We start from the raw sequence: 24793 nt of genomic DNA, 5'->3' as shown, positions 1-24793 counted from the left end.
ATTTTTCAAACCAATTTTAGATTTTAACATTATTTTCGTTAGACAGTGTGGTACAAATTTTTAGTTTTCACATTATGGTACAATTTTTTTTTTACTATGGTTTTTATGGTACGGTGTAAATCTTTACTTTTTTTTCTTACATTATCGGACAAATCTTTAGTTTTATTTTTCATTCTACAGTACAAACCTTTGCACTGGAAAAAAATCCAAATCTTACCAAGTGTATTTTTCTCATTTTAGCCCAAATATCTCATCACACTTAAAAGACATAATCACCTAAACAGTAACTTTTCAGTGAGATATAAGAACTTATTTTTAGACAATAGATCTGGAAAATCTTATTTCAAGAAATCTTACCAAGATAATTTTCACTTCCTCCATTGGCAGATTTTTTGCTTAATTCAACATCATATCAACATTAGTATCCACATTAGTATTACCTCCTCTGTCGTTGCCATGATTGTTATTATTTACTTTCTTCTTCTTCGTCTCAAAAAACTTCACTCTTCTTTATGATATTTGTCCAGTATGGTTAATTAAGAGCGGTGCCCTCTGGTGGATTGATTGAGAAACGCTCATTCCAACACATTAAATGTCAGTAGCAGCACTTTGTTCCAGTCAGACTAATGACAACAACAATAAAACACATTTACAAAAGGAACTAAGAACTGGAATGGGATCAAGGTTCTAATAGTTTTGGGTTTTTCATTATAGTTTAGTTTTATTTAGTTTTGACTTTTTTTTCTCTAATTCAGTTAGTTTTAATTAGTTTTTAGAGCAGGTTTGCTAGTTTTTATTAGTTTTCGTTTTGGTCTGAATGCTTAGTTTTAGTATTAGTTTTAGTTTTTTCATATCTTTTCTCGTATTCAAATAACTTCATATTCCAGGTAGAGTGAGGATGAGAAGATGACTCTGAACGACAAGTGACGAGAAGTGACGGACAGTTAAGTGCTGTATGGTGCCGCTAGCTAAAATTGCTCGAGGGAAATGTATCGATTTCATATCAATCTGACACTGACGAAGATGAGAATGAAGGGAATTTTATCATAATTTTTATACATTTTAGTTAAATTGTAAAGACACAATACAGTTTCAGTTAGTTATCATTTTTTTTTCTTTAATTATAGTTTTTATTTATTTCAGTTAACAAAAATGTTTTTACAATTCTAGTTTTCGTCATTTCGTTAGTTTTCGTTAACGATAATAACCTTGAATGGTATTATTAAGTACTCATATCGGTACTCGGTATCGGCAAGTAATCAAATGTAAGTTCTTGTACTTGTCTGGAAAAAAGTATTATCGGTGCATCTGTAATTTCATTAACATCAAAGTATTAGAAAGTATTTCTACTCCCCCAGCAACAGTCATTTACTACATTACTTCTACATATGACTCAGCCCTGTACTGAAAGAATAAAACATACAGAACAGGAGCCAAGATGGACTAGTTTCAACATATCATGATCAATAATATAGTGGAATTTAAGCTCAACATTCAGCTTTTTACTTAATTGAACGCTTGAGGAGAATGATTCGTCTCAGAGTGATTACAGTATTTATTGTTTTTACATCACCCAGTTACAACGGACTGGAACGCTGCTGCGTGGTAATAGACGACCGATTATGTGAAAATGTGGATATTGATGAAATAAAACGCAGCGGCGTCTGTGAAATGAAGCTCACACAGTAGATGTGATCTACACTTAAGCTGCCTGAGCAGGAGTATTATGAGACATGGAGATGATTGCACACACGCAGCCTTTAGCTTTACCGCTCGTCTGCCTCATCAGTGGAAAACAATCAGCATCGCTGTTGATTAGTACGGTTATTGATTGGTCTGCTGCCAGATACTCGGCCTCTGCGATGGGTCGTTAGCAGCAGGGACAGATGAAGCACACGGTGACCTTGGGAGGGAAAGGTTGTTGGGCTGAGCTCCAGCCTATGAACAAGACAAGGGATACAGTACAATACGTTATAATGTAGTTTTTTTATGATACAGTACAGTATGATATGATATGATATGATATGATATGATATGATACAGTGTAGTACAGTATGGAGCAATGCACAATGATACAGTATATGTTATGATACAGTTTGATATGATACAGTACGATACAATATGGTACAAGATGGGAAAATATGATAATGATCTTTGAAAGTCTTTTTTTTTTTTTTAAACGTAAAATATGATATAATACAATACAGAACAATATACTTTGTTACGATACAATGCAATACCATTGTGATATGTTATGATACAGGTTGTTACAATAGGATAGGGAAGGATATATGATGTCAGTCAATCAATCAATCAATCAATCAATCAGTCAATCAATCAGAGTTTTTTCTACAGTGCTTTACAACAACATGAAAAAGACCAAAGTGCTTTACATCTAAAAGCATGCTTAAATTATAATATAGAAACAGTTTAGTCAAATACCATAAGTATGCAAAAAACAAGAGGACACAATACACAGTAATAAAAAAGACCACAGATTAAAACATAATAATAATAATAAAATATAGTGTCTCAGTGCACAATATGATAAATTATAATCATTAAGACAATTTGATTTTTTTTTAGTGCATTTTTAGGAAAACCATCATAGCACTAAGAACCCAACATCATGAATCAAATCAGAACTTTAACTGTTTTTTATGTTTTCAAAGTTATTTTACCGTTTAGATTTTATTATTTATAATCATACTAGCACATTGACCTTGATCTTATTAAATTCCACTGGCATTTTCAGTTGAATAACCTCTCAGCTGACATGTCCGTTTCTGCACATGAATTTGACACCATGGCGACGTGGCCCTGTTGTTTATCTGTTGCTAGGTAACCCACTTCAATGATGATTCTATGATTCTGGGCATAGCAACGTGATTGTAAGGCTATTGCATTCCAAAATGTCTAATATCTCTCAAAATACTGGTTCTATCAACTTGCCGTTTTTGCTAGTTTCGGTTCCTTGACCAAAAATGCATGAGTATGCCAAACTGCAGCAGTCAGCTCTTTGAGGATTTTGTGTGATGCCTGAGACACACACACAGAATCCACTTCCCTTTTTTAATGTAGATGGCTGCACTTTTCTTCAGGTTTTTATAATTATGTGTTTGCTTTAGGTATATTATTGCTTATCTGAAAAACTTCTCTAATACTAACTTCTTCTCATTGTTTTTCACTGCAGTACAATGAATCAGAGCTTAAAAAATTTACTTTTCTTTTTTTGACACTTAGTTTTTATTAGTTATTTATCATTTTTTCATACAGAACATAACAACAACAATCTGCAACAGATTAAAAAAAAGTTTTCTTTTTTAATCCTTTCATGCATAGTGGTCACTACAGTGGACAGCTGTTCAAAGCTGTTCTCTTGTATATTCATGGCTTTTGTTGTTTTAGTTCCATATCAGCCAACACAGTGGACGCTTATGAATCATCCCATACACTGAAATTCATACCATTACTGTAACTTTGCTGTTCTTGATGAACCTGATCTGCACTAACATGTTTGAGTGTAAAAAAAAAAATTGGCAGTTGTTATTAGACTGTAATTAACAGTTTTGTTTTCTGTTTTTTTAAACAAAAAGATTTTTTTTGCATATTATCTCCATGCAGGTATGTTAAAATGTGAGAAAATGTCAGATTAGCAGCATTAAAAGTGTTTTTATTTCATCGTTTTCCCACTGTACATTAGTAAATACATGTTTCTTTGCTTCTAAAATGAAATGCATGGTGTCCAGTTGAGTGGAAATTTTTGTAACTCCATGAAATATAGGTTCATTAAAAAAATAAATCAAATTGGGTTTTTTTCCATGCTTAAAGATGAATAAAAACACTCAGGAAAAAAAATCTTGATTAAGGTTCTCATAATTCATGCATGAAAGGGTTGATTTTAATATTCTCAGAATAGTGCATCTGTGCTTACATGTACTGTAGTTCTGTAACATCTAGTAGCTGTATTATAAAATAAGTCACTATCTGCCCTTTATCTTTACATTATCATTATTAGCACGTTATCACATCAGACACAGTGTATTTTGTATTTGTGTTTTTCCTCCCTGTTTTCTATTCTATTCTATTCTGTTCTAGGATTGTATATAACTGGTCTCAGTGTTTACTTGCTAACCCTATCTATCTATCTAAAATGGTTTTCATATGAAACTCTTAGTGCTGCTGTTTGACTCAGGGGATAAATCCTAAAGCAGACAGAGCAGGTCACTCATCCTGATCTGCCACACTGTTGACAAGGATGCTTAACGTAGAGGATGAGGACGAGGAGGAGGAAGAACAGGACGTCTGGTCCGGGAGGGAGCTCCAGTGTTTGTTTAATGGAGACCTGTTCGATGGCGGATTAGTAAGCCATGTGGTGAAACGCCGTGTGGTTCACTCAGGCACATGAGCTCATAGCTGGTAAATCTATCAGCCTGAGCACGCATTGAGCTAATTGAGTTCCTGTCTTTGTCTGGGACGACGGGGAGAGGGCGTCCCACCCCCGTCGGCTTTGACCAGACCCAGACACGATGTGGTCTGAGGATGACAGTCTGAGGTTCAGGGTTTGTCCGGAGTCTGTCCTTTTTGTCCTTTCCCGGTTAAATAGGAGGCGAAAATCATAGAAACCATAACTAACCCATTTGTCTTATTCTCCTTCAGTCTGCTCTTACTATTGTCCTTCTGTCATTACAATGAAACTTTAGCTGATGATAAACTATCAAGTTTTTTTTTTTTTTTTTTCTTGTTGCTCATGTGTCATTGGGATCATTCCTGTCTTTGCTCAGTTTCTGTCAGACACAGCTCATCTGTTGTCTTAAAAAAATCCTATCTTGATGGTTTTTCTAAATAGTGATACTCAATTTATCTCAGTATTATTTCTTATATGTCCAAATTTTCAGTTATGATTTTCAGATATAAAAGAAATAGTGACTTAACAGCAACTATAAAACATGTTTCACAAACTCCTGTAGGTTAAAGTGGACTAACAGACACTTTTAACCCTTTAACGCTGAACGTATCATATTTGATACCTGATAATGAAAGAAACCGAAAGAAAAAAATGTAACAACTTGTAAATAGTGATGGAATATGACATTTCCTTACTGTTTCATCCAGAAGTTTTAACTGAAGACTATTATTTATTTATGAAAAATAGTTGTAGATAGAAAATAATGGTGGCGTATAATATAATGTATGAGTGACAGATTTATCCTTGTGCTTTGTGTGTGTGTGTGTGTGTGTGTATTATATTATATTATACTGCGTTACAATATGATATGATAGAGTTGGGTATATGACATGACATGGTTCAATACTGATGTGATGCGATATGGGATTATGCAGTTCGATATGTTATGATACGGTTTGTTTTGACATGGTGTGATACAATATTATATGCTATTGTCAAATATGTTACACTACAATATAGTACGATACACTCCGCTACAACACAGGGTGATATGATATGATGATATGATAGATATGATATGATAGATATGATATGATATGATATGATATGATATGGGACAATACGATGCAATATAATACAGTAAATTGCAATATATTAAGGCAGTGTTTTCCAACCTTGGGGTCGGGACCCCATATGGGGTCGCCTGATATTCAAATGGGGTCGCCTGATATTTCTAGTAATTAATAATAATAAAAAAAAAAAAACAACTTACTTATAAAAATATAGAGAGAATCCCAATCCATAACAGACATGACAAACTGAAGCTGAAACTGAAGCACTGTGGTTCTGTTCATCTGTCAAATGTTCATTGTGGTCAGTTTCAGATGCTGCAGCTCTTTCATAATTCATAATTTGAGTTCTTGTTTGTTCAGTATTAATTGTCCTCGTAAATCACAGCTGGACTGACTGTACATATCCTGACCAAGGAAAATCAAATTCTCACTTTGTGCAGTAATCTACACCTGGATTTACTGCCTCCATCCACAATAATATACATTATATAGACTAAATGTCATCCAAAATTAGCGTTTATTTGCAACATAGTATAGCAAATTATTACATGGTCAAAATCAAATTAATTTTAGTAAAATGTCTCTGTTTTGAATGTCTGGGGTCGCCAGAAATTTGTAATGTTAAAATGGGGTCACGAGTAAAAAAAGGTTGGGAACCACTGTATTGAGGCAATATATTTAAATTTTTAAGGCTAATTTTAGTAAAACTGTCAAACAAAAATAGATCAGATCAGCACTTTAACTGTCTTTTTTGTGTTTTTGAAGTTACCTTACTGTTGGCACTTTTGTTATTTATAATCAAATGGCTGCACTTTTCTATACGTTTTTATCGTATTTATATTGTAATCCTTTTGTCGTCTGTCTGTCTGTCTGTCCATTCAACGATATAATCACATTATCTGAAGAATGCATTGACATATCTGCACCAAATTTACACTGTGAATACATCTTGACATGGAGTAGATCTTGACTTACTTTTTCGAGGTCAAATGTCCTTGTGCAGTTATAATATCTGAGTACTTTCCAATCTAAATATGTGTGTAATAAGTTTGACACAAAGACAATCTAATCTAAATTATAGGGCAGAATCTTACACTATATTTGGCTGAGGGGGTTTAAAAGTGTGCAGCACGTTATGTTTATATTTATATGTTTGTTCTGTGTATACGGTTGCTTATGTGAGTAGCTTAGTACTAATTTCTTCTCATTGTTTTCCACTGGAGTACAATGCCAGGTTTTCATTAAGCTTTTAGCTTAAAAGGTTTTTTCCTCTTTTTAATATTCTCAAAACAGTGAAAACTGTATTTAAACACAACGTAAAATGAATCACTGTCTGCCATTAACCTTCACATCATCATTATTAACACATTAGACTCCTAACATACAGCATATTTTCTATTGTATTTGTATTTTTTCTTCACCTTTTACAATTCTGTACTTTTATTCTGTTCTATCCTGTTCTGTTCTGTTCTATTCAATTTTATTCTATTCTTGTATATTCTGTTCTATTCTAGTCTAGTCTAGTCTGTTCTATTCTAGTCTTGTCTATTCTATTCTATTCTATTCTATTCTATTCTAGTCTAGTCTATTCTATTCTAGTCTGTTCTATTCTAGTCTAGTCTAGTGTAGTATGTTCTATTCTATTCTATTCTATTCTAGTCTATTCTCGTCTAGTCTGTTCTATTCTATTCTAGTCTAGTCTAGTATGTTCTATTCTATTCTATTCTAGTCTAGTCTAGTCTATTCTCGTCTAGTCTGTTGTATTCTAGTCTAGTCTAGTATGTTCTATTCTATTCTATTCTAGTCTAGTCTAGTCTAGTCTAGTCCAGTCTAGTCTAGTCTAGTCTTGTCTGTTCTGTTCTATTCTAGTCTAGTCTAGTCTAGTCTAGTCTAGTCTAGTCTAGTCTTGTCTGTTCTGTTCTATTCTAGTCTAGTCTAGTCTAGTCTAGTCTGTTCTAGTCTAGTCTAGTCTAGTCTGTTCTACTATTCTATTCTATATTCTAGTCTATTCCATTCTATTCTATTCTATTCTATTCTAGTCTAGTCTGTTCTGTTCTGTTCTATTCTATTCTAGTCTAGTCTAGTCTAGTCTGTTCTATTCTATTCTAGTCTATTCTAGCCTAGTCTAGTCTATTCTGTTCTATTCGGTTTGGTTCTGTTCTAGTCTAGTCTAGTCTAGTCTAGTCTGTTCTGTTCTGTTCTGTTCTGTTCTATTCTATTCTATTCGGTTCGATTCTGTTCTGTTCTAGTCTAGTCCAGTCTAGTCTAGTCTGTTCTATTCTATTCTATTCTAGTCTAGTCTAGTCTGTTCTGTTCTATTCTATTCTATTCTATTCTAGTCTAGTTTAGTCTAGTCTAGTCTGTTCTATTCTATTCTATTCTATTCTATTCTAGTCTAGTCTAGTCTAGTCTATTCTGTTCTATTCGGTTTGGTTCTGTTCTAGTCTAGTCTAGTCTAGTCTGTTCTATTCTATTCTGTTCTGTTCTGTTCTGTTCTGTTCTGTTCTGTTCTGTTCTAGTCTAGTCTAGTCTAGTCTAGTCTAGTCTGTTCTATTCTATTCTATTCTATTCTAGTCTAGTCTAGTCTAGTCTGTTCTATTCTATTCTGTTCTGTTCTGTTCTAGTCTAGTCTAGTCTAGTCTGTTCTATTCTATTCTGTTCTGTTCTGTTCTGTTCTGTTCTGTTCTAGTCTAGTCCAGTCTAGTCTAGTCTGTTCTAGTCTGTGTCTCCGTAGACTTTCAGTGAACAGAGCTGGTCTCAGTTTTTCTTAACTACCTCCATTTATCATGTAAAATGGTTTTTCGTGTCAGACTATTTGTTCTGCCGTTCGACTCCATGTTAGAGCAGATCTTGTATCTCAATGGGATCTTCCTTCATAAATAAAAAATAAAATGGAATGAAAACAGCGATCATAAGGCAACCAAGAAGACGTATGAGCGTATGAGGAAGACGAGGCTGTGGACGAGCCTGGTTTCACTATCTGCCATCAGGATACCATATCTACTGTAAACACCAATAGCTACAGAACTCCTCCTGCGCAAACACTGGCTTTGTTTGACAAATTACTTACTGTAGTTTTTCAAGAAATTACACTGTGGTTCCAGCTCTGCATTGGTTTTATTGGTGTTTGAAGACTGTAAAAGGTTTGCGTATGTTTGCACACAGTGAGTTATGACGGGTCAGAGTTTTTCTCAAAGCTGCTTGTTCACTGTAAAAAAAAAGGAAAAAAACAGTAATATTCCTGCAGCAGGGGTGCTGAAAAAATATTGTAAAATAACGGAAAATAAAATTGTCATAAAAATACGGTAATTTTCCATAATTAAAATGCAGTTTTTTGCCTTAACTTTACATAACATTTTGCTTTTGCTTTTTTTTTTTTTTTTTTTTTTTATTTTTAATGTTTAATAAAGAATATTTACTTAAGTATTAAAACAATCAAATTACCTATAAATATATATAGAAATAATTTTCAATGAGACTGAGTTGTCCAATCCACTGATAAAAGCTGTATTTGGACAGTTTATCAGTGCTTATACATGTGATACATTCACAAAAATACATTTATTCAACATTTTTGTTGTAATTGCACAAGATATTTGTCAATTAACAAACAAGTCTTGTTAAACTTACAGAACAAATACTTCTTTTATGGTTAATTGTCAGTAATTTTATCTCATTTTATAATTTTTTTTTACAGTATTAAACTTTAAATTAACAGTTTAATCTCATAAATAGAAAAGAAATATTTGTGAAATTACAATACCTTTGCAAATGTATTTTAGCTGTATTTTTCTGTGAAAAAAGAAAAAAAGTCTTTTAAAAAAATGGAAATTTTATGGTTATTCACCGTTATAGTTTTTTGTGTTATTTTACATTTGACATGTAAAATCACAGTCTATTTTTGTCATTTCATTGATATTTTCCTTTATCTTAAAAAAACAGGAAAAATCTGTAAAATGAACAGTGAAAATTCTGTTAAATTACAGATTTTTTTTTCTTTTTTTACTGTGTTATTGTTGTCAAGTAGCAAAAGAGCGTATTTTATTTCAACAGAATGAGATAAAAGCCTTTATGTATTTTCAGTTATTATCTCTCTGTGCTCTGGAGAGGTGAAATGTCATTAGGATCTGCATTTCCGTCATTCTCGTGCATCATTTTGGGAAGGTAATGAGTCATGCTTTACAAAAATCTCCATCATGGCTTCAGAGACCATAGATGCCATTTACGCCGAGGCCTGCTTGATCCATTCAATTAATTAGGTTTGATATAAACTGCTTGCTTTCTGTTGGCTTCAGTCCTGGAAAGAAATTGAATTTTGAATGATATAAACGAATTGTGTTGCGTGGGGTCCAGCGCCGTGGCTGGGAGCCAAGGCCGGCCGTTCACGAATGCGTTCGGCTCCCACTGGTTAACACGTTGGAGCCTCTGCTGGGGCTTCACAGGCCTGCTGTCGTCTGCTGGGCTCCCATTGTGATGGATGGGTGAGAATTCTGCAGATTAAAGGAATTTGGACTGAGTTATCGAACAAAACGGCTGCATAAAGACATGACTGGGATAGTATTGTTTTATTTTATTTTTTTCTAATGCTGTAAAAATATAAATTAATGCAAAGTCTTTCGTCTTTAATGAAGGTTTTACTTTATTAATGATCTGCCTCGGGCTGTTTTCTTCTGTGGCAGGTTTGGGTTTGACTCAGTGAGATAATAGCTCCCTCTAATGGACATTATGGGTATAGATGCAGCTTGAATGTCTTTCACTTACAGTCGAGGAAAAAATTATTAGACCACCCCTTGTTTTCTTCAGTTTGTTGTTCATTTTAATGCCTGGTCCAACTAAAGGTCCATGTGTTTGGACAAATATAATGATAACAGCAAAAATAGCTCATAAGAGTTTAATTTCTACTGTTATTTCAAATAATCTACTGTTTATTTGACTTTTGTTTTTATATCCAACTAATTCTGTAAAGCCCTGTTTTTTGTTTGTTTGTTTGGTTGGTTGGTTGGTTGTTGTTTTTTTTACTACAAATTGCATATGGTGGACTGAAGATTTTTTATTTGTGAGGTGGCCTTTTAAGACACTTTTACAGAGTACAGCACTGATGTGTTTCATCATAATGAAACCATATAAATCAGTTTCAAGTCAAAAACATGTGTTAGTGTTTAGTCCCTCTGATAAAATGAACTGGAAATACAGTCGCAGAAAAAATTATAGTAGGCCACCCTTGTTTTCTTCAGTTTGTTGTTCATTTTAATGCCTGGTACAACTAAAGGTACATGTGTTTGGACAAATATAATGAAATCAACAAAAATAGCTCATAGTAGTTTAATTTCTACTGTTATTTAAAATAATCTACTGTTTATTGACTGTTATTTGTTTTCATATCCAACTAATTCTGTAAAGCCCTGTTTTTTTTGTTTGTTTGTTTGTTTGTTTTGTTTGTTTGTTTGTTTGTTTGTTTTTTACTATAAATTGCATATGGTGGACTGAAGATTTTTATTTGTGAGGTGGCCTTTTAAGACACTTTTACAGAGTACTGCACTGATGTGTTTCATCATAATTAAATAAAATAAATCAGTTTCAAGTCAAAAACGTGTGTTAGTGTTTAGTCCCTCTTTGATAAAATTAACTGGAAATACAGTCATGGAAAAAATTATTAGACCACCCTTGTTTTCTTCAGTTTCTCGTTCATTTTAATGCCTGGTGCAACTAAAGGTACATGTGTTTGGACAAATATAATGATAACAACAAAAAATAGCTCATAAGAGTTTAATTTCTACTGTTATTGAAAATAATCTACTGTTTATTTTCATTTGTTTTCATATCCAACTAATTCCTTGTTTTGACATAGGGCTCTATAAAAGAACTGAATTGAATTGAATAGTGATGGGGTTTTTTTTAACTACAAATTGTATATGGTGGACTGAAGATTTTTTATTTGAGGTGGCCTTTTAAGACACTTTTACCAAGTACAGCACTGATGTGTTTCATCATAACTAAACCATATAAATCAGTTTCAAGTCAAAAACATATGTTAGTGTTTAGTCCCTCTGATAAAATGAACTGGAAATACAGTTGCGGAAAAAATTATTAGACCACCCTTGTTTTCTTCAGTTTCTCGTTTGTTTTAATACCTGGTACAACTAAAGGTACATTTGTTTGGACAAATATAATGATAACAACAAAATAGCTCATAGTAGTTTAATTTCAGAGCTGATATCTGTCCATTTAACATGTTTTCTTGATAATAACCAAAATCACTTCAGTTCTTACATCAGTATCTGTGGCATTGTACTGACAAAAACAGTGCTTTTAGACATTCCATGTTTTCTTTTCTGTCTGTTTTAGTCACATGACACACACAGGAGTTAGGACTAGATTGCATAACTGTTATTTTTGATGACTTTTGATGGTGTAAGAATTTTTTTTCTGCAACGGTATGTTGTATTTCAGTCAAAACCAGTATATTTTGCATCATTTCACCCCTTTTTTATTACATTAACATTATTCTTTAGATTTTATCCAACATATTCTTCCTACAGGGTCCTGTGTAGTAATATTTAAAGTGTTTTCTATATCATTTAATAGTTATGTTTATGTTTATGCATTTGGCAGACGCTTTTTTCCAAAGCGACTTACAGGGGAAAACCAATTAAATCACTCAATCAATCAAATTTTATTTATATAGCGCCAGATCGCAACAAAAAAGTTATCTCATGACACTTTATATAGAGTTGGTCAAAAACCAGACTCTAAGCCAATTTACAGAAACCCAACAGAATCCTCCAGGAGCAAACACTTGTGACTTGTGATTACACGTATAAATCATATGCAGATGTTTGAGCATTATAAGAGGAAATCAGTTTATGTTTTTGGTTTCATGTTGAGACTCATTTGATGCACAAACACATGCAGAGATAATTAAAAAATGTACTAAAAAAAAAAAAAAAAACCTGAGGGGGAAATCAAATGGCTCTAATTTGGTTTGAGAGCAGAGATGTTGGCGCTGTTTTCCATGAGGAGGGACACATGGGATATGGACTACTTCACCTGACACAGAAACACATATTAATGCCAGGTGTTAAAGGTTCGGGACCGGATCGAGGTATTAAGAGTCCATAGTCCATAACCATTTGCACTGTTATCATTTCTTTCACACAGCTTGCCCTGTCCAACACAGTAGAGTTAATTAGACTGAGACACTCATGAGTCTAATACAAGGCTTTAAGGCTTGGAAATGATTTAATGAAATAAAACTAGAATCTAACACATACAGTCGTGGAAAAAATTATTAGACCATCTCTTGTTTTCTTCAGTTTCTTGTTCATTTTAATGAAACTAAATACAACTAAAGGTGCATTTGTTTGGACAAATATAATGATAACAACAAAAATAACTCATAGTAGTTTAATTTCAGAGCTGATATCTTTCCATTTAACATGTTTTCTTGATAATAACCAAAATCACTTCAGTTCTTCCATCAGTATCTATGGCAGGGCTCTCAAACTCAAACTCTCAAACTCTCATTTTCTTTCAGGTTCCACATTCAGCCCGATTTGATCTGCAGTGGGCCGGACCAGTAAAATAATAACATATAAATAATGACAACTCCAAATTTTTGTCTTTGTTTTAGTGTAAAGAAAAAACTCATTAAATTATGAAAATACTTACTGTTATAAACTATCCAAACAAAAATGTGAATAACCTGAAAAAATGAAATTTCATAAGAAAAATAAGTGCAAATTTAACAATATTCTGCCTCCACTTATTATTTCTACATGTGCATTATGGACCAGATCAAAGACACTAAACATTTAGTAACAGGCAGAGAACTGTTAAAATTGTGCTGAATTTTCTTTAGACATTTCAGGTTGTTTATATTTGTTCAGGTTATTCACATTTTATTGTTACAGGGTAGTTTGTAAATGTAAATATTTTCATAATTAAATGTTATTTTTTTTGCACTAAAACAAAAAAAAAATTAAGTTGTTAATTCAAGATTTTTTGCTTAATTGAAGATTTTTTTTTTTACTTAATTGAAGAATTTTTTTTGCTTAATTCAACATTTTTTCCTTAATTCAAGCTTTTTTTTTTTTTTTTTTTTTTTTTTTGCTTAATTCAGTTCAAGACTGTGGAATTTTTGACTTTGCGAAAACATCCCACGGGCCAGATTGGAACCTTTGGCGGGTCGCATGTTTGAGACCCCCGATCTATGGCATTCTACTGACAAAAACAGTGCTTTTAGGCATTCTGTGTTTTCTGTTCTGTCTGTTTTAGTCACATGATACACACAAGAGTTACTACTTAAATGCATAACCATTGTTTTTGATGACTTTTGAAGGTCTAATAATTTTTTCCGCGACTGTAGATGTTCACATAGACAAGGAAATCATAAGCCCATAGGTTACAAGTGTTAGTAGGCACTTCAGAATGCAAGGCTTCCTATTAAATATAGTTATGCATCCCAAAAATAAATTACACAATATAGAACATAAGGAAAAAATATACAGACAGGTCCTTTTTTCTGGCAATCACAGTGTTAGAATATGTTCTGTATGAGAGGTAGAAATGAAGTTAGACAAATTCAAGCAAAATTCTTTCTTTAATATATATTTTAAAAATGTAGATCCCTCACTTATTCCAGAGTAGTCTTATTAATACGACTGTGACTAATATCTGTGTTCATTATTATTTATTTATTTATTATTGTCAATTATCATCTTTTTTTTATGGTGCAGCAGGGTGGGAATGTTCATGGGTTTGGGTATAAAAAAAACAAAAAAACAATGACTGTATTATGCTTTTCTGGATGACTCAATATGTAATAAAAACACTTTGAACAAAAAATAATAATGTCCAGTGCAGTAAAAGGAAGTGGGTACTAACATGTGTCTGTCAGAAGGACAGAACTCTTACAGTCTTGGCCGTCACAAATGTAAAACCATATTAATCTCCGTTTAGCTGTATAAAAAAGCTGGAGAATAATTATTCAGCCATCGTATTTTATCACTATTTCCACATTGTTTTCTCTATCACTCTTTTTTTTTTTTTTTTTATAAGTTATCCTAGAAATAACTAGTTACTTGCTTAGACAGTTACTTATGTCTGTCAACTAAACTGTTCATTATGGTGAGAGCTAACGTCACAAAACTGGATCCATTTGCCTGAAAGCTTAAAACTTCTGTAAATGTGGTGTGAAATAGTACAAATACATGTATGATATAAATCTGTGTCATTATCAAGAATAAATATCAATAATCTTAAAAAAAAAAATTCTCCTGTATAGACATTTTGTTACTAGCATCTTGTTAGCTAGTAGGCTAACACTAGCAAAAACAACATCACTGTGGCTAAATATGTAAAATATTAAAAGTTAAATAACTCTGAATTTGCACTAATGTTGCCTATATGAGACAAGAGTTACAAGTGGGGTATAAATTAACTGTATCAAGTGAGTAATTTACATTATAAGTGTACGTTTTTGTAAACAGATAGCAGCTGGTAGCTAACAGTAGTAAGTGAGTTTTTACATTTGATTGGAAATAGATAGAAAATATAAATCTAGATTAAAAAGAGAATAAATGTAGATTGCAATGGATTTTGACCAAACTTATTATGGCTATTCTGTGAATACCAGTAACACTTATATCATTTTGTTTTTTCATTACATTTTATTTGAGCTAACGTAAAATCCAGCAAAATTTTCAAGCATCCCTAAAATTAATCAGAATATTAAACCATGTTAAAGCATCGGAAAAATGTTATTGTACCAGAGGCACAAAGAATTTAGGTTAAGTATGTGACAAGAGTTACATTTGCTGACACTGAATCCATATTTTTTCGCCCAAATCATGTCTGAAAATTGCTAAAATGTTGATACCCTGCACTGACTGTAATCACTAATATTAGACATTATTGTGCCAGTATTTACACCAACTCAAACCCTATATCAGAAAACTGACAGAAGTTGAATTCAGCTCTGGATGTAAACTTATTTTATTTATTTCATTTTATTAGTTTTTAATAGTGCACATGCATCATGCACATTTGAACGTTGCTGTATAAAAATACACCCATGTAAATATGCCAGAATTAGTAAAAATAACTACTTTTCATCTACAGTCCCTAGGCAGGTGACAAAAACAAAATATTAAACAGCCAACATTAATACATCACTCATTCACTATGAATTAAAAAATGTAAAAATACACATAATGATGACATAGGCATCATCAAAACAAACAAATAAACAAAAAACAAACAGAGGATGATCACAGGGGCATTAGCCTCTATACTTACATCCAACTAAACAGAGACAGTGCATGGGTGATGAAATGTGTGTTGATTAAAAGTAAATGCATCTGTGGTTTTCTAGGAGCCACTGTTTAAAGTGAGTTTTAAAAGTGTTGTATGTTGGACACTCTCTTATTGGGAGGAGCAGGTTATTCCAAAGTTTACCTCCTACTATTAACAGTGCGTTTTGTCCAAAAGTGATGCGTCTGAAACTAGTGTCTAATGCACGGGTGTCAAACTCATTTCAGTTCAGGGGCCACATTCAGCCCAATTCGATCTCAAGCGGACCAAACCATTAAAATTATAGCATAAAAACCTATAATAATGACAACTCCAAGTTTTTCTCTTCATTTTAGTGCAATAAAAACATTAAATTTTGAAAATGGTTACATTTACAAACTAACTTTTCACAAAAAAAGATGTGACTAACCAGAAACAAATTTAATTTCTTAAGAAAAATAAGCTAAATTTTAACAATATTATGCCTCAACTTATCACTTGTACATGTGCAGTACACACAATGTTACACAAACATCATATTGTTGAAATTTTGAAGTTTGGAATGTGTAACTAAAATAAGAATGTTTACAATACTATGTGTCAACTTATTTACACAACTTACAAATTGGATCTACAAATCCACAAAACATTTAGTAACACACAGAATATTGTTCAAATTGTGCTTAATTTTCATGTTGTTCACATTTTATTGTAAGGGTTATTAGACTATTATTTTACTTTAGATCACACTGGGCTAAAACCAGTTCAACACCTTTGACTGTTCATATCTTCAGTGTAATTTTTGCACTCCATAAAATCACGCCGCGGGCCGATTGGAACCTTTGGAGGGCCGGTTTTGGCCCACGGGCCGCATGTTTGACACCTGTGGTCTAATCCTTTTTAGCTTACCGGCCGATAGGCTGTAAGATAAGGTCGTCATGAGGCCTCCGGCGTCGTCAGCGTCTGTCGTACATTACAAAACTTTCAGTCGTCGTCTTCTCCAAAACTACAATTCCGATTGACTTCAAGCTTGGTATACAGCTTCTGTATGATGATGTCAACAAAAGTTAGAGAAATTATTTGGATCTGGATTTGATTCTGGATTTGGTGCGACTTTGAAAAATGTTCCCATTATAAGCGATAGGAAGTGGATGGATGCAATAACTCAGTAAATATAAATGATATCCAGTGTAAATGTCTCCAGTCCAGCCCTGATGGGCAGATGACCCAAACATAATGTCCACATGCTTGATCAGGATCTTCTTCTGGATCTGGAACTGACGGAAAATTTAACATGGGCTCTTATGGGGAAAAAAATTCAATCATCTTTTTCTCCGAAACTCCAGTTCTGATTGACTTCAAACTTGGTATACAGCTTCTGTATGATGATGTCAACACAAGGGATTGAAATTATTTCCATCTGGATCTGATTCTGGATTTGGTGCGACTTTGAAAAATTTCCCATTATAACAGATAGGAAGTGGATTGATCCAATAAATCAGTATCAATGATATCAAGTTGGAATTAGAATTTTTTACAGATCTGATTGGAATATGACCAAAACATGGGCTATTTCTGTAATAGAATAAATACACAGAACTGGGTGATAGTAAATGGCATCTGGATACATTTCCCAAAGCTTTTAATTTGGCTGGTAAGCTACAGGAACATTGGTCCTATTTTTCTGTTTACTATTCTGACCCTAAAATGCATAATTAGGATGATTTTCTATCTTTGGTTTCCAGAGGCTTTAACAAACTAGTGGCCTGCTGTTTGTTTTTGTCCTGTAACACATTTAATAAAAAGCGCTGCAGCCTCCCTGAGCGTATCTCCATCCTTCAGGAAGGACGGCCACATTTTATCCATCAGAACGGCCTCCTGTCATCCAAGCCCAGCGAAATTGAATCAGTGTCTGAAACCAGAGCCGAGGCCTCAACTGCACCAACAGAAATAGAAAATCTAGTTTTGCTGTCTGCTAATGACATTAGTGCGTTCCCTAAATGGTTGCCTACCATCGTCAAAGAGGAACATAACAGGGATATAATTACAGGAGGAACACTCACATCTCCATTTTCTTGTCGAACACAAAGGCTGCTGTAGCTCTGTATGGATTAACACCAACAGACTCACACATGTACACAGACACACTACACATACGCTGGCATTGGCAGGTAATGATTCATTTCTCGTCCGTATCATGTTATCCCTTGTAATTAAACTTCTCAAGGTGAACAGAAGGAGAATCGGAAACCACATGTTATTGACTGAAGGAGAAATTCATTAAAAGAGCTGCATAAGTGTCATTTGAGCCCTCCTTTCAATTTCCGCTAACGAGGGAGTTGACAGATGCATCAGAGGAGGGAAAAAAGCCCAGCCTGTCACATCCCACCTATGTGTTCATTTTCATCTGTCGTCCAGCACACGGTATTGTTAAACATCCAGGAGGATGCCTGATAACTGCTACTACCGCTTTCCTGTAACATAAAACCCACTGTCACAACTAATGTCTGGCCTGAGTTATAGTTCTAATGTTTCAGACGAATATAACCCAGTTTCCTTTTTTTTTTTTTTTTACGATAAAAAAATCACGTTGTGCTTCCTCAAAACCACGGATCAGTCATTTTTATATAAAGAAAAGAATCAATACATAAGTGTAAAAATTAAAAAAAAGTTACTTTATATCAGTAATTGTCATGATGAATGTCAAGTCCTTATTTCTTTACAGTTTATAAACTGGTTTTTGCTCCTGAATTAATAGTGAAGAAACCTGACAGTTAAGCCAGGAAACCAAAGTCTTTGGGTTCCAGGGGGAGCATGGATGCAAAGCTGAAAGTTAAAGGAATTGACGGCAGGGCACCACCAGGAGTGGAGTCTGCGGCTTAATTTGACTCAACACGGGAAACCTCACCCAGCCCGACACAGAAAGGATTGACAGATTGATAGCTCTTTCTCGGATAAAAGAAACAAAAGTGATTTAAATGTGAAATGTAATAAGTGAATAGTATATAAGTGTAAGTGTATATAAGTGAAAGATCATGTATAAGATAAAACATTCAAAGATGCAATGAGACTAAACGAGACAAAATCAACGTAAAAATACGATGACACAAATATGGTATAAAAGGTGCAACATTCAAAAACAACATGAAAACCAAACCACAGTAAAGATGCAGTTCGAGGAAAATGATGTAAAATATGAAAATGACACAAAAAAAACACTCTGAGATGGACAAACAACCCCTCCCCCATACATAAAAATTATATTATACTGATTACAATGTGTATTACATATATAAAAACATGTCCCTCCTGAAGAAATGATAAATAAAAGGCGGTTTTAGTCCATGAGGTATGATCCTGACAAGTCGTTCAATCAATCAATTTTTTACAAAATTATTATATTACAAGCAGTCAAATTCGACAATCCATTTACAAGATACATTTGGTAATAGGACACCCCAGAAGCAGTCCTCAGCTTATAAATGGGGGTCCTTAGACATGTGATGACACAGTTTATATGTTCTAAATAACTACAAACCTATTTGAAAATATTTACCCATCTACCCTTAGACATGTGATGAGAAACACAATTTATATTATAACCTTAAATAAATTAAGATGTTCTTAATAACAACAAACCTGTTTTAAAATATTTATCTATATCTATCTAGCGATGTTTCATTTCATTTCCTTATCCTACAGTCCTGTTGTAGTCAGCATATTCCAGTATTCTCAGATAATTTAATAGTCAGACATGGGCTTTTATCCACATAAATAAAGAGTTTACATCAGTGTTTTTCAACCTTGGGGTCGGGACCCCACATGGGGTCACCTGGAATTCAAATGGGGTCGCCTGAAATTTCTAGTAATTGATTAAAAACTCTGAGTCTGACACTGCAGCACTGTGGTTCTGTTTATCTGTCAAATGTTCATTGTGGTCAGTTTCAGATGCTGCAGCTCTTTCATAATTCATAGTTTAGTTCTTGTTTGTTCAGTATTAATTGTCAGCCTTGGAAATCACAGCTGGACTGACTGTACATATCCTGACCAGGGAAAGTAAAATTCTCCCTTTGTACAGTAATCTACACCTGGCTTTTCTGCCTCCGTCCATAATAATATACATTATATAGACTGAATGTCGGCTAAAATGAATGTTTATTTGACACGTAGTATAGCAAACTATTACATTTGTGATGTTAAAATGAGGTCATGAGCCAAAAAAGGTTGGGAACCAGTGGTTTACATGGTTTGTATATCAGCGTATACTGGGTGTTGGGTCAGGTGTATTTTTGAAGTCTCTCTGTTTGTTTATGTTTCCTTTTTTTAGTTTTGGTTCATCAGACCGTGTGGGGTAACGCTAAGCATAAAGTAGCAACAGTTTTTGCTTAAGACGCTTTTTAAATATATTAAAAGAAAGAGATTGTTGAAGAGAGTTGTGTACTTCCTGAATCTTCTCAGAAAAAGACGATGTCGTGGTGTGTGTGTGTGTGTGTGTGTGTGTGTGTGTGTGTGTGTGTGTGTGTGTGTGTGTGTGTGTGTGTGTGTGTGTGTGTTTGGGGGGGGGCGGGGGTATTCTGCTACACCAGCCGTGTTCTAAATCACAGTTAATTAGCTCCACCTGTGAGCAGCAGGGGGCGGTGTCGCACCTGAAAACACCCACCACTACCACAGAATTGACGCTGACTGAAAACTGTGTGGTCTGAGGGTCTCATCCAGTTTCTTCTTCAAACAGAGGCTCAGAATAACCTGCTGTCCTCTAATCTGCACATGCTTTATTTTTAAAGTCTTCAGTTTACATTACGGCTCAGTTTTTAGCTCTAAACCACACATCACCTCCGTTTGTGAAATTAGTCGTTGTGTTGTCAGTTGCTGCACTAAAGGTCAGTTCTAATTGTCTAAACTAGATCAGAACAGCCACAGTTTGGGCTGAACTGTGTATCAGTGAACGCTATAATGACACTGTAACCTTATACAGTTATAAACTATCCCACCTCAGCGTAGAAGGAAGACCACGAGTTCAGCCCCAGACCTCGATCCGATACTGAACCAGGACAGAAACAACAGACCCAACCCTCTTCATGCTTCTATTTTTATCCCTCCTTTTCTTAAGGTTGTGGTTCTGTGTGTTGTTTTGAAGGCAGCAGGTGATGGCTGTGAAAGGATTTGCTTTGGATCGAGTTTCGGCCAGTGTTGTGTTTCCTGTTTTCTGTTGTGTTTAGAGTTCATGACCTGTCCTCCTTTAGTCAAAAACTTAGAATTAACAGGCTATGATTACACCTACAGTACTGTGCAGAAGCCTTACACTGCTTTTAGCTTCATTTCTGCAGCGTTATAATGAGCTTTTATCTTTATTACCTCTGCCAGGAGGTATTGTGATCACTTTGCTTTGTGTGCGTACGTGTTTGTTTGTTTGCTTGTTTGTTTGTTTGTTTGTTTGCAAGATAACGTAAAAAGTTATGGATGGATTTTCATGAAATTTTCAGGAAATGTTGATACTGGCACAAGGAAGAAATCATTAAATTTTGGTGGTGATCGGGGTGGGGGGGGGTCCACGGAGGGTCCCCACTGATCACCCTCGGCGGAGGTCTGCGCTCCTCGAGTGCTTTTCTAGAAAAGACCATGCAGACCTCCGCCGAGGCCGATCAGTGGGGACCCCCCGTGGACCACCCCCACCCCGATCACCACCAAAATTTAATCATTTCTTCCTTGTGCAAGTGTCAACATTTCCTGAAAATCCGTCCATAACTTTTTGAGTTATCCTGCTAACAAACAAACATGCAAACAATCACACAAACACACAAAGCAAAACGATCACAATACCTCCTGGCGGAGGTAAGAAAACACCACACACTTTTCCTAATAAAAATTAAATTCAAATAAAATGCAGGATATAATCTGAGACGACATATCTTGATTGACCCGATCATGTGACCGCATGCGTTACTACGCTTCAACCTGCCTGAACACAGACAGTTACAAAACTGAACAGAGAATGGACAGATTTCTTCACCTACCTGGCCCCGTTCAGTCATCTCCAAGAGAAAAATGTCTCTGTTTTGAATGTCTGGGGTCGCCAGAAATTTGTGATGTTAAAATGGGGTCACGAGTCCAAAAATGTTGGGAACCACTGGCAAGGCAGGTTTATTTCTATAGCACTTTTCATGTACAAGATACTTTATAGTGCTTTACATAAAACATTAAAACAGTGTTTTTCAACCTTGAGGTCGGGACCCCACATGGGGTCACCTGGAATTCAAATGGGGTCACCTGAAATTTCGAGTAATTGTTAAAAAAAAAAAAAAAAACCTTACTAATAAAAATATATGGTTGGTTGAGAGAGACAATCCCAATCCATAGCATAGTGAGTGTGAAACTGCAGCACTGTGGTTCTGTTTATGTGTCAAATGTTCATTGTGGTCAGTTTCAGATGCTGCAGCTCTTTCATAATTCATAGTTTGAGTTCTTGTTTGTTCAGTATTAATTGTCCTCCTTGTAAATCCAAGCTGGACTGACTGTACATATCCTGACCAAGGATATGTACCATAATACCATAATAGTATACATTATATAGACTAAATATCATCTAAAATTAACCTGTATTTGCAACATAGTGTAGCAAACTATTACATGATCGTAAACAAATTAATTTTAGCCCCAAAAAAAGTCTCTGTTTTGAATGTCTGGGGTCACCAGAAATTTGTGATGTTAAAATGGGGTCAGGAGCCAAAAAGGTTGGAACCACTGGATTAAAAGCATTATAGCAGGGAAGCAATAAAAATTATAGGCATGAGAAAAAAACAAACAAAAACAAAAACAGATAAATAGATAAAACAGATGAAAACTTTAAGTTAAAAAAAAAAAACAGTGCAGATCACTGGCCTAATATATGCAGTTAAAGCACATTAATGTCTGATTTTGGTCATGTTTTCGTCCTCTGCTCCGTGTTTCTCACGCTCAGTCGTCGTTCATTGTGTTGGTTTTTAGGAGTCTGGACGCTGTACTTCCCTCAGAGCGAGTACACTGAGACGGTCTACGTGGGTCAACCGTCCGGGACCCAGATCCTTCAGGTCCACGCTCTGCTGGACAGAGACTCAGAGCGGCCTCACTTCTACCTGTGTCCGGTGAGCGCCCACAAACGGCCGCCGTACTTCAGCTGGTTCCACATGGACATGAGCACCGGGGTCCTGTCGCTGAATAAAACCCTGGAGGAGAGCGACTTCGCACAACTCAGTGAGTCCACCGACATATTCCACTTTGATTCTTTAGTTTGACTTTATTCGTCTACAGGTTTAGTTGTAGTTTGCATCTGTACAGGAACTGACCACTCATAACATGAAATAAACACATAATATATAAATAATTATTCACACAATGAGATAAAAATATGCAAAAATACTCATTAGTGATGTTTTTAATGTTTTGTCATTTGTCTTATTTTTTTCCCATTTTTTTTCTTTATATTTAGAATTTCTTTATATTTATTTATTTATTGTTTGTTTGTGTTTTTGCTCTTAGTCATCTTTGATGTATTTTTATTTATATATTAATTTAATTTTTCTGTATTATCTACTTATTTTTACTTTATTTATTTCTTCATTTTTTGTTATTCATCTTCATATTATCATGTTTGTTTTTCATATCTCCAGATCTTTATTCATTTATTTTATATTTATTTCTCTTTATATTCATATTTTTATTTTTTGTCATTCCTCTTTACATTTACAAATGTACGTATTTTTATTTGTCCTTAAATTTCCTTTTTTTGTCCAGTATTATTGTTTTTAATCTGTATTTTTATTCACACGCTTATTTATTCTTTTATTTCTCTTGTAGTTACTAAAAGTTATTTATTCACTTTTGTGTTTATTCCTTCTTATATTTATATTTTTAAATACATTTTACTTATTTCTTTGCTTTTTTATTCCATATTTATTCCAGATTTTTTTTTTTTTTGTTTATTTTCCTTTTATTTATACATTTATTGATTTTTTTTTTTAACTTTTATTCATTCATTCATTGATGTATTTTTCTTTATACATTTATTTATTCATTCATTACCTCTAACTTATTTTTGCTCAGTTTTTAATTTATTTTTGCATTTATTTGTCATATTAATTGTTATGAATAGTTGCACAAGCTCTGTTTAAGTTTACTTTTATTTTTTCCTCTTTGTATTTTTTTTTTTTTTTTGCATTTATTCACCTATTAAATCCTCTGTATTTCTGCTTTAATTTTTTTATTCTTACAGATTTGTTTTATTTTGACACTCTTGGGCCTCCATATTTTATAATCATTATAACGTTAATGCAATGCTATGGTTTTCTCTTTATTCAGACTTTAAGTCCGTAAACTCCATATGAAAGTAAATTAGTTTCCTGACGTTTACGCTCTCTGCATACTAATGGGCTTCAGGTGCAGCTTTATGCCTTCAGGATGATAATGTAATTACATTTAAGTAAAAATGGGCTTAGTCATCAAGAAAAGCACTGTGTGAGATTAAAAGCGTCCTGTTATATTGTTCTGGCTGTTCTTCTTTTCAGATCAGAAGTTGTGGTCGGTGCAGAAACTGGGCCTTCGAGCCATGGTTTCCCAGAGCCCCCCCTCCGCCTACCCCTGTTACAACAAAAAGTGGGCTCGGATCGTGTTGGACTTCATCAACGCCACAGTCCCACAGTGTTCCAACACAAAAATGGAGGAGCTCTGCTTCCCCCACAGAGACACCTCCATCCCCCACATCATGGAGAACCGGTACCCGGGGGCCTTAAAGCAGCTCCGACGCCTCACCAGAGTCCACGTCTGTCCCAACTACACCATCAGCTACAACGTGGAATCAGGTGAGACGCACCACATCCTCAGAGAAGTGATTCAAACTTATTATGAGCTGATTCATAATAAAGCTACAGTCAGGTCCGTAAGTATTCAGACTGTGACACAAGTTTTATCTGTTCACCACCGCAGTGGATCTGAAATAAAACAACCCTGATGTGAATGAATGTTTGGACTTACAGCTTCAATTCAGGTG

At 34.4% G+C, this 24793-nt stretch overlaps 1 pseudogene; it reads left to right on the top strand.

Moving 5' to 3' along the window:
* Positions 1-4258: 4258 nt before the first annotated feature.
* Positions 4259-24793, top strand: part of LOC115434562 (proto-oncogene tyrosine-protein kinase receptor Ret-like) — a 53324-nt pseudogene continuing 32789 nt past the window's right edge.

The sequence above is a fragment of the Sphaeramia orbicularis genome, chromosome 15 (genome assembly GCF_902148855.1).
Source record: "Sphaeramia orbicularis chromosome 15, fSphaOr1.1, whole genome shotgun sequence".
NCBI lineage: Eukaryota > Metazoa > Chordata > Actinopteri > Kurtiformes > Apogonidae > Sphaeramia > Sphaeramia orbicularis.
The sequence above is the reverse complement of the archived record's forward strand: the minus strand, read 5'-3'. Positions and strand labels throughout refer to the sequence as shown.